At 51.6% G+C, this 10,359-nt stretch overlaps 1 non-coding gene across 1 annotated transcript; it reads right to left on the bottom strand.

Moving 5' to 3' along the window:
- Positions 1-270: 270 nt before the first annotated feature.
- On the bottom strand, positions 271-343 carry Trnam-cau (transfer RNA methionine (anticodon CAU)). Its single transcript has one exon. It is a non-coding gene; the product is annotated as a tRNA-Met (tRNA).
- Between the last annotated feature and the right edge of the window lie 10,016 nt (positions 344-10,359).

Here is a 10,359-nt window from a genome sequence, read left to right as displayed (position 1 = left end):
TCTTGTAAACACTGCTAACCAAATTTGAACTCGGTATATGAGAAATCACATCAAATTGAGATAGAATGCAGTGCTCCCCTCTTCTCTCTCTCTCTCTCTCTCTCTCTCTATATATATATATATATATATATATATATATATATATATATATATATATACACAATAGTAAGGAGAACTAACAGACAATAATGCCAAAGAAAGTATAGGGGATGTTATTAGTAGCAAATGTAATGTAAATGTGAAGAAAGAAAAGTGGACGAAAAGATAGCTTGCCGCGGGCAGGGACCGAACCTGCGACCTTCGAATAATGCGTTCGATGCTCTACCAACTGAGCTACCGCGGCGGCCATCCCCCCGTCCACTTTATGTGGTATATATGTACATTTAAATTTACGTTACATTTACTACTAATAACACCCCCTATACTTTCCTTGGCATTATTGTCTGTTAGTTCTCATTAATATTGTGTATAACAAAGAAAAACGAGCCCTTAAAATCTCCGCTTCTTCCTTTATATATATATATATATATTGTAATGACGAAGAACGACAACGGGGCTCTGGCGCGAGAGCAGGATGCGCGCAGAGGAGAAGAACGAGGGCAGAATAGAACAGCCGGCCTAGTCAACAGGCGTTGTGTCTATTTCTCTGTCTTTCCTTTACAATGGCGCAGTCGTCGAAAGGCTTCGGCGAACCCCAGCTGTTAGCTTGAGGCAGCGCGTCTTCCAGAGGAACCCCGTCAGGCTTCCTCGCTGATGGAACCCGCAAGTAGATCACCGCGACAAGCATCCATCCCACCACCAGCGGACGGCGTCCAGGCCTCCATTGTGGTTCCGGGGAACTACTTGTCCGGTGACGTGCTCCTTCGCGGCAACAATGCACACGGGCTCCTCTCGCCCAGGGACGGCATACATGCCTCCTCGCCACCACCTGCCAATCTGTCGGCGCTTCAGGCACCGTCTGTGGACGGCGTCCAGGCCTCCTCGGCGGCTCAAGCCTCCTTCATCGACGCCGCAGTACCAGTTCACGACAAGCCATCGCACGGGTACCGGTTACCTCGGAAGGCGGTTGACGCTTCCAACGGCCAGGGCCCCGGGAATGCCGTCCACGCTTCCCGCAGCGACAACGGCTTACTCATTACTCCATCGGCACCCGAGCCGCTTAGGGGTGCTGTTCAAGCTCCCTCGGACAAGGGTCCCTCTGTGAGTACACCGATTGTGCCCAACTCCTCGGACGTCACCACTGGCTCCACGCGCGGATCAACCGAGACCGCCGCCGAGCTTTCGGCTACCATCGCGCGACTCCGAGCCACGGTGAACGCCTTGGCAGCGTCGATCTCCGTGCTGTGTCCTACCGCCTTGCCAGCACTTCTCTCGCTCAATGCCGCGTTGGCCGCCGCCGCTTCGCAAGATCATGAAGAGAGCTCACCCGAGAGCCGCAGAGAGCTGCGGTATGCCCTCACGCAGCTCTCTTACCAACTGGCCTGCTTAGCGTCGGCTCACTCTGGATTTTCGCCTGGCATGTTACCATCGCCGGCTGCCTGCGAAATACCGGAGTTCCGCGGATTTCAGGACCACGTCGGAAATTGGGTGGCGACCGTCAACGCTGTGGGAGCACGCGAGGCCTGGACAGACCAGCAGAAATGGTGGGTCGCCATCGACCACCTTCGCGATGCGGCCAAGGCATGGCATGCCTACGAAGGCGTCCGGCAAGGATCTTGGCCGGAATGGTCAGCCAAGCTGATCAGTCTTTTTTCGCCCGCTATCTCATGCCTGCGACCACCTACCTCAAGATCCACTGCCAACCCCGGATGGGAGCTGTCAGACCCACAGCCTAGACAGTGCAGCTCAAGCCTCTACCACCCTGCCCTCCCTCAATGACCGAGATCCTGAAGGGCATCATCCCGACGGTGCAGGTGCGCCCTGCACCGACGTGCTCACTCTCAGGTACCGAGTTCCTGAAGAGAACTGCCGCGATGGTACAGCTGTGTCCGGCACCTCATTCACAGCAAGCTTTGCGGAACGCACCACCACAGACACTGACGCAATCCGCAAGGCGGGCATCGCAGTCCAGACCTCAGACTCCGCGTCTGGACACACCTCACGACATACCTTGCTCCAGACCAAGACCACCTGCCGGCCACCGAAGCCGGGGACCCCAAGCTCATCATCACTTCGAAACGTGGAGACTCCGGCTCCTCTAATGCCTGACACGCATGCAGTTCAGAAGCCGAACGAGCCCATGACAGCAGATGGTCACCTTGCGCCGAATGGGAACCCGGGAGACCCCCCGGAGGCCGGGGAGACCAACACGGCTGCAGACATTGAAGACATGCCTCTGCTATCTGAGTGTTACGCTCCCGCGACGGCAGCGCAAGACGTTTCCTTGCACACACGTCTGTCACCTCTGTGCGACGCTAAAGTTATGGACGCTGATGACTCGGCAGCGCTGAACCTTCTCCCAGGGTCGCGCAACAAGGGTCATCCACTAGCGTCACTTCCTGCCGCTCAGCCTGTTAAGTCACAGCGTGACCAAGGCCTTCAACGACCACCCCAACACAGCCAATGTCGCCCTCCAGTATGCTCGGCAGCTCAGCAGGACAAGTCACGGCGTATACAACACCGACCACCGCGACACAGTCAATGCCGCCCGCCTGAACTACGTTTGGCACCTCATGAAACCAAGTCACTGCGTGGCCGAGATCGGCCACCTCGATGCAGCCAGTGCCGCCCACCAGAGACACTGTCGGCAGCTGCGGCCGCTCGCAGTCGTGGCCGAGTGTAATGACGAAGAACGACAACGGGGCTCTGGCGCGAAAGCAGGATGCGCGAAGAGGAGAAGAACGAGGGCAGAATAGAACAGCCGGCCTAGTCAACAGGCGTTGTGTCTATTTCTCGGTGTCTTTCCTTTACAATATATATATATGTGGCGGAAGGAGTGAGGGAGGCGAGCCCCCCACTAGCGAACAAGTCGGTACGCCACTGATCGAGCTGCGTGCGTTGAACCGCTCGATCATCCGAGAGGTACTCCACGCACAAGCTCCGCCGCGCCATCTTGAGGTCCGTAAGACGCCACCTGGTGCCAACCTACGTGACGTCGTGAGGGAGGAATCGGCTCCCATGACCGGCACGCAAGTCCCGAGCCCGCATCCCATGCCAACCCCAACTTATGCTCAGATTGCTGCCATATACTACCACAGCCCCAGCTGACACCATTACAGGCGCCTTGAGTGCACGGCTCGCTCTCTCACACCACGAGCGCCGGTCCAGCCTTACAATGCCTGGCGCACCCCTCGGCAGATTTGTTTCTATTGCGGCATCCATGGCCATATTTCAAGGTTTTGCCAACGCCGTCAGCAAGACAAAACACGAGGCTACGACGACTTTGAACGGGACCACTTTTACAACAATGGATCGCAATATCGTCGCCCATACCAGAACAGTCCACATCGATCAGTCTCCGCAGAACTTCGGCGCAGTTGGTAGTTCCCGATTTCCGCGTCTTCGTTCGCCTTCACCGCTGCGGCGCACCTCTTCCCCACTTCGACCAGCTACTTCGACTCCTGGTCGCCGACTGGAAAACTAAATAGTGCAGCTTCGGGAGGGAAAGCTGCATCTTTCGGACTATATCAAACTCCTCCGGACTACCCGCCAAATATATTGTTGGTGTATGTTGAAGGTGTACGGACCTAGGCATTGGTGGACACAGGTGCATCGCTTTCCGTAATTAGTGCAGACTTCTGTTTCCGTTTGAAAAAAGTGAAGACGCCATACGATGGCCCTCCCCTTCGCTGTGCTGACGGAGTTCCTATTCTGCCCTCCAGTGTTTGCACAGTGGGAGTTTTCATAGATGGCATCCTTCATCATATTCAGTTTCTTGTGCTGCCCTCGTGTACACACGCACTCATCTAGGAATGGGACTTCCATTGTTTAGCGTCAGCTTTCATATCTTGTCGGCAGCGAGTCATTCATACAACAGACACTGGGCTTCCATCCGATGTCGATCCTCACAGCTTCCGTTTAGTCACAGCCGTTGATTGTTGTAGTTCGCCGGGAGAAGAGAATATTATTACACCGGCTTCTGACACCGTCGTTAATAGTAACGTGTTCATTGCACCGTCTGGTCGCTGAATACCTACGGGGCTTACCATCGCACCTGGCCTTGTGCGGTTTAACGACAGTAGAGCGTTGGTCGCCGCACTTAATCCAACTTCTTCGCCAGTGATGCTGCCCCAGGGCACTCCTGTGAGTTGCTTCGCTGACAGTGAACCTTTTTCTCTTGTTTCCCTTCGCGCAGAAACGCCACCTTTGTCTCCCTCAACTGATCATAAGGCTGCGACCGCTGCTTTAAATGCAACCATAAATCTCCACCTCACTGCTGAGCAAAACAGAGACCAGACATTCTTTAAAAGCATAGTGTTTCGTTTGGCGTACTTTCCAAGGTTCTGGGCCGCACTTCCGTCGCAATGCACCGCATCAAAACCGATGGCAGCTCCATTGTACGCCGCCACCCATGTCGCGTGTCTTTGGCGGAACGGAAAATCATCGAAGACAACGTGACCGACATGCTCAAACGCGACATCATCCGACCTTCTTCCAGCTCTTGGTCATCTCCTGTGGTGTTGGTCCGGAAAAAGGACGGCTCTGTACGATTTTGTGTCGATTACTGAGCGCTTATTAAGAATCCGAGAAAAGACATATCCGTTACCAAGAATCGACGATGCCCTCGCCTCCCTTCAAGGCGCAGAGTATTTCTCCAGTCTCGACCTCCGGTCGGGGTATTGGCAAATACCTATGCACGAAGCCGACAAAGACGAAACAGCCTTTGCAACGCCGGACGGGCTTTATGAGTTCAACGTAATGCCTTTTGCATTATGCAACGCTCCTGCAACATTCCAGCGTATGATACACTGTTTTACGTGTGCTGTTTCTTGGGCGAGTAGGAAATTCATACTTGGAAGGGTAGCGCTAGTAGACAAGGACTAGAGGGAGACACACGGACACACAGACGGAAGCGCTTCCGTCTGTGTGTCCGTGTGTCTCCCTCTAGTCCGTGTCTACTAGCGCTACCCTTCCAAGTATGTTTTACGTGGCCTCAAGTGGAAAACCTGTTTATGTTATCTAGACGACATCGTTATTTTTTCTTACACTTTTTCGCAGCACCTTGAGCGTTTGGACGAAGTTTTAACATGCATTTCGAACGCGGGACTTCAGCTGAATACAAAGAAATGCCACTTCACCAGCAAAAGCCTCAAAGTGCTGGGCCACCTTGTCAGTAAAGATGGCGTTTGACCAGACCCGGACAAGACTGCTGCCCGTGATTCTTTTCCCTCGCCCCAAAAATCAAAAACACTTGCGAAGTTTCCTTAGCCTGTCTTCTTACTTCCGCCGCTTCATCAGTCACTTTGCTGCCAATGCGGGACCAGTACACAAGCCTCTCACGGCCGGAACGGCCTTCGTTTGGACTGATCACTGCGAGTGTGCTTTCCAAGCCCTTAAACGCGCGTTAACATCAGACCCCGTCCTCCGTCACTTCGACGAGAGTGCCCCCACTTTTCTGCACACAGATGCAAGAGGCCCTGGGATCGGTGCTGTCCACCTACAGCGCGACGACACTTCACTAGAGAGAGTTGTCCCATATGCCAGTCGCGCACTAACACCTGCAGAGCAGAACTACTTGATAACAGAGCAGGAATGTCTTGCTGTAGTTTGGGCCATACAGAAATTCCGACTGATCTTTATCATGCTGGTAGGTTTTTGCAGCGCACGACCATAGGTAAAAAGGACACAGTAGAACAGAATAGACATCTTTATGGACGCCACTTCATTGTGATTACCGACAATCACGCTCTATGCTGGTTGTCCTCACCTAAAAATTTGTCTGGATAGCTCGGTCGCTGAATACTTGGTTTCCAAGAGTACACTTTTGACGTTGTGTACAAGTCTGGCAAACAGCATCAAGATGCCGGCGCTCTCTCTCGCTACCCTATGCCACTTTCTTCTCTGACCACGCACCCTCGTTGCTCCTCAGGTGATCCTGAGGCTTCATCTTCACTGACGTTATCGCCACTGGCAGTTGCTGAGCCGCTATCATCCAACCACTGCGCTCAGTTCGCCTCGTGTCAACGTGATGACCCCTATTGTAACCGCGTCATCGGATACCTAAGTGGAACGTCTTCTCCTCCTAATGCCAGACTAAGTCGCCAGCTAAGGCAATTCAAGCTTGGAAACAATCTGCTGCATCGCTATATTTACAATACCGATGGGCATCGGTGGGTGCCAGTACTTCCCCGTTCGCTGCGTACACAAGTTCTCGAAGCACTGCACGACGACCCATCCGCTGGACACTTGGGGTTTCAGAAGACGTACAACCGCGTTAGAAGCCGTTTCTTCTGGCCTGGCCTTTCTACCTTTGTGGCCAAGTATGTCGGTTCTTGCACACGTTTTGAACGCCGGAAACGACCAACTTCACCTCCTGCTGGCCTGTTACAACCCATCATATGTCCCGAAACGCTCTTTGCCATAGTCGGAATAGACCTGGTCGGGCCACTTCCCGTAACGCCAGCAGGCAATCGGTGGAATGTGACAGCGGTCGATCATCTCGCACGATACACAGAGACCGCCCATCTACGCACTAGTTCTGCGTCAGACGTTGCCGCCTTCTTTTTGGAAGCCATTGTATTGCGCCATGGTGCACCTCGCGTGCCGTTGAGTGACCGCGGCAATACCTTTTTGTCGACAATTCTTGAAGAAGTCCTGAAAACTTGTGGCACAATTCTTGGGCCATCAGCCAACCAACCTCAAACAAATGGCCTAACGGAGCTTTTAGAGAGTTGACTGTTGGGCTAGCTGGTATTTATACATGGGAACCATCGTTAAAAGCGCAACACCACACAACGCAAGAGAAGACCAGACGAGCACTGATTTATTGAAGGCAGATCTCCAGGTACATATACGAACAGGCTGGCCAGGCGCATCGTCACAATAATCCTCGGAAAAATCAAACACATCGCGAAAGAAAATCAATTTCAGCTTTATACAGAGCAATGGAAGTGTCGCTGACACACTCCTCACGTGCTTTTCCCATTAGAAACGCTTCCAACGTTTCACGAGCCGTTTTTTAACACGAAAGTGTTTTATGCCGGGGTCCACCAAGACTTCAGTGACGTATTTCGGTCACGGAAATGACGTCAAAAAACTTACACGATCAGATCGCAAAGAAAAAAAGTTCAGTGAATGGGCATCGAACCCAGGACCGCTCGGTCCGCAACAACAGATGCCGGGCACGCTATCCACTGCGCCACGGTCACAGACTCTAGAGGCTTTACAAACGCGCCTTTTATATCTACCACTCTCCCGGTCGGCGGAGTGGTGTTGCCCTCTGAGAGCGGTAAAGTAAAGTAATTCGTCATTACTGTGGCCTCCGCGATTAACATCTGCAACGCGTTACACGTCCGTCCCATTCGGCGCGTTTTCACTAGAAGTTCACTTTTGTCAATGCCTTAACATACCGTGAGGTGGCGATCTTAGCGCAAGCGTCGTAAAAGCGTCGGCCTCGCTCATAGCATCACGCTAATCCAAACCAAAAATAGCTCTGCGACGCGCGCCTCCTTCACCTGGCTGTTACACCGCGTTCCCCGCTCGCACGCTCGCCCCGAGAAAAATCGCGGCCGGGGGGCGGCACGACGCACTTTGCGTTTCCCTCTAGTCCGGCCGTGGTGTTCACATTTTAACATGCCACGGGATGGCGACCAAGTTCTGCGTCCAATATGCAACGCTCTTCTGGCTATCACACACCTTTCTCTAATTACGCTTTCACCGTTAACTACTACAGCTACCCCAAGGTTTTGTTTAATCATTTAACATGGACGTTAGTCGTCCGGATGGAGATGTACCACCAATCGTCAAAGTGGGTGCATCCACGTTAAACGGTGCTATAGCTGCCAGACATCAATATACATTGTGCAAACTCTCTTTATCAATGTACAGTGCTCGTCAAATCAAACCCGAACACCGGCAAGCCTTCGCAGTGGTATAGTGCGCGCCGTCCAGTTATCACCATGGATAGGCGCGCATATGCACAGTGCGGTCAAACCGGATGCGCGCGCCTTTCAATGGTGATGACAGGACGGCGCGCACTATACGATGCGAAGGCTTGCCACTGTTCGGGTTTCATTTGACGAGCACTGTACAGTAAACATTCAGTTACTTCGTAAGGGCATGCTTTACTTTCGTGTTATTCCGATTCCTATGACGGAGGGATCAACCATCTTTTGTCTGCTTCTGCTTACAATTTTTGCGCATCGGAAAAGTGGTTCACAATTCGGGCATATCATGCAGTGGTCGACAAGATGGCTTCCATCCTTGTTAATTAGATTTCTTGCGTGTTCCCTGAGCCGGTCATTGAGGCAGCCGATATATCTGGCCGACATATATTTTGCCGCAGATCAGGGGAATCTCGTACACGCTGTTGGCACACTGAACGGTTCTTTTTGCAGCCTCCCTTTCCCTCCGCACAGGTGGTGCGACGGCTCAGCAGAGCGAGCTTCTGGGGGGCCGAGAAAGCCAGCAGCACGTTGAACCGGCTAGCTAATTTTTGCAGGCTATGTGTGACAATGTGCATGCACGGCACCACTTCTGGCCTCTGGACGCCCACCAGGGGCTTCGGGCAGCTAAGTAGCAACGGTGCTTCATCTTTTTAAGACACGTCTCAGCAACAGACAAGACGACCGACCCAGGGAAGCCGGCTGAAAACAGCCTCCCCAATTGAAGGTTAAAACTATCCTGCACCTTGTGAATGCACGACTTCCGAAGTGCTGAATCTAAACAGAGTTGCGATGCCTCTCTTTACCGTTTTTCAGTGAGATGAATTGTATGGAATGAGCTCTTTTTGTCCACGAGGAGAGTACGCCCAGCAAACATGAAATTTCGTTGAACGTCAATTGCAAATCTAACAACTAAAGCTTACTTACTTCTGGACGTTCAAAAGTGAAGGTTAGCCCTTTCCCATGATTTCTAAAATCTTCTAGAACACACTTCAGCGCATGCTCATATGAGGATGAGAACTTTTTAAAAAGAACTAAGAATTCGTCCATATAACGAAAAACTTTAAGGACCTTGTCATTGTTAGAAGAATTAAAACGACCGTGTAAAGAGTGATCGATGGATGATAAAAGGTATGACACAACACAGGCGCGATACATGAACCAATAGAAATGCCTTTCTTTTAAAATAAATCTGGGCGTGAAATTTGATAAAACTGGCCTGGAGGTAAGATTCTAAAAGGGCTAAAAGGTTTCCTACTGACATGCCTGCGGCATTTTGGAAAGCAACCGCACCATTTTCATCAATGCAGTCTTTAAGTGCGAGAAACAGTTCACTATGGGGCACCGCGTAAAAGAGCTTTTCCACGTCGACAGAAAACGCAAAACCAATGTCATTGTTGCCTTCAAGAAAGTTCACTACATCAACGGAACTTTTCGTGAGGAACGGATTAGTTATCTCGAGGTTATTCAGGGTTTTAAAGGGACCCTCTAACACTTTTCCTGACCTCATTGTTTTACAGTTTTTACTTTCGGGTTGCGTAGACTGGAGGCTGAAGAGATTAGCGCAGCAAGAACGGCAGCGGTACGGGCACGCAGTCCGAAGTTATTCAGCCTAGAACACTCAAAATACAATAAAATGGAGGCCTACCCTCAACTCGATTTTCGCGGGGTCACCTGACCACGTTTCACTCACCCTGTGACGTCTGATGGCGCCCCAATGAAATGAACTGAAAGATCCTACGTACGGTAAGCTTGCATACAATGTTGGCCGTTCTTTCCAACGTATTGATGACGCCGTTGCGATAGTAACAAACAATGTGGTGCATTAAGAGTGAACTGCGCGTGCGAAACGATGCAGATCGTGAACGCCTCTACATTTTTTCTAGTTTTAGTCGTGTTTCTTGTTGCGACGGCGTCTATATCAACGCTCTTACATTTTTTTCCCTTCAGTTTCTACAAACAACGGCGCCTGGAGCGTCCCGAGCGCGTTTCCCTCCAGCGCCGTGGCGTTCGGCGCGTTCTTTGCCGGGCGCTGCAGTTTTAAAGCTGAAATGTCAAAGATCGTCTGTCTAGTTGGTGTTCAGTGAAAAAAGCATGCTCAAGAAAAACTAAACCCAATAATAACCCCTTTTGTGATGCAACGCCGCTATTACTTCTAAGGTTACATTTATCCAATCATAGGCCAGCGCTCATCTTCGTCATTTCCGCCCGCAACAGTTCTGGCGAGCGCCACTACGCGTTGATGCGGTCAGCAGCGATGTAGGCGCTTCAAAAAAAGTGTTGGAGGGCCCCTTTAAAGGGGCCCTGCAACACCTTT

Source organism: Rhipicephalus sanguineus, chromosome 4 (genome assembly GCF_013339695.2).
Source record: "Rhipicephalus sanguineus isolate Rsan-2018 chromosome 4, BIME_Rsan_1.4, whole genome shotgun sequence".
Taxonomy (NCBI): Eukaryota; Metazoa; Arthropoda; class Arachnida; order Ixodida; family Ixodidae; genus Rhipicephalus; species Rhipicephalus sanguineus.
Note: the sequence above shows the minus strand (reverse complement) of the source record. Positions and strands in the feature narration are given on the sequence as shown.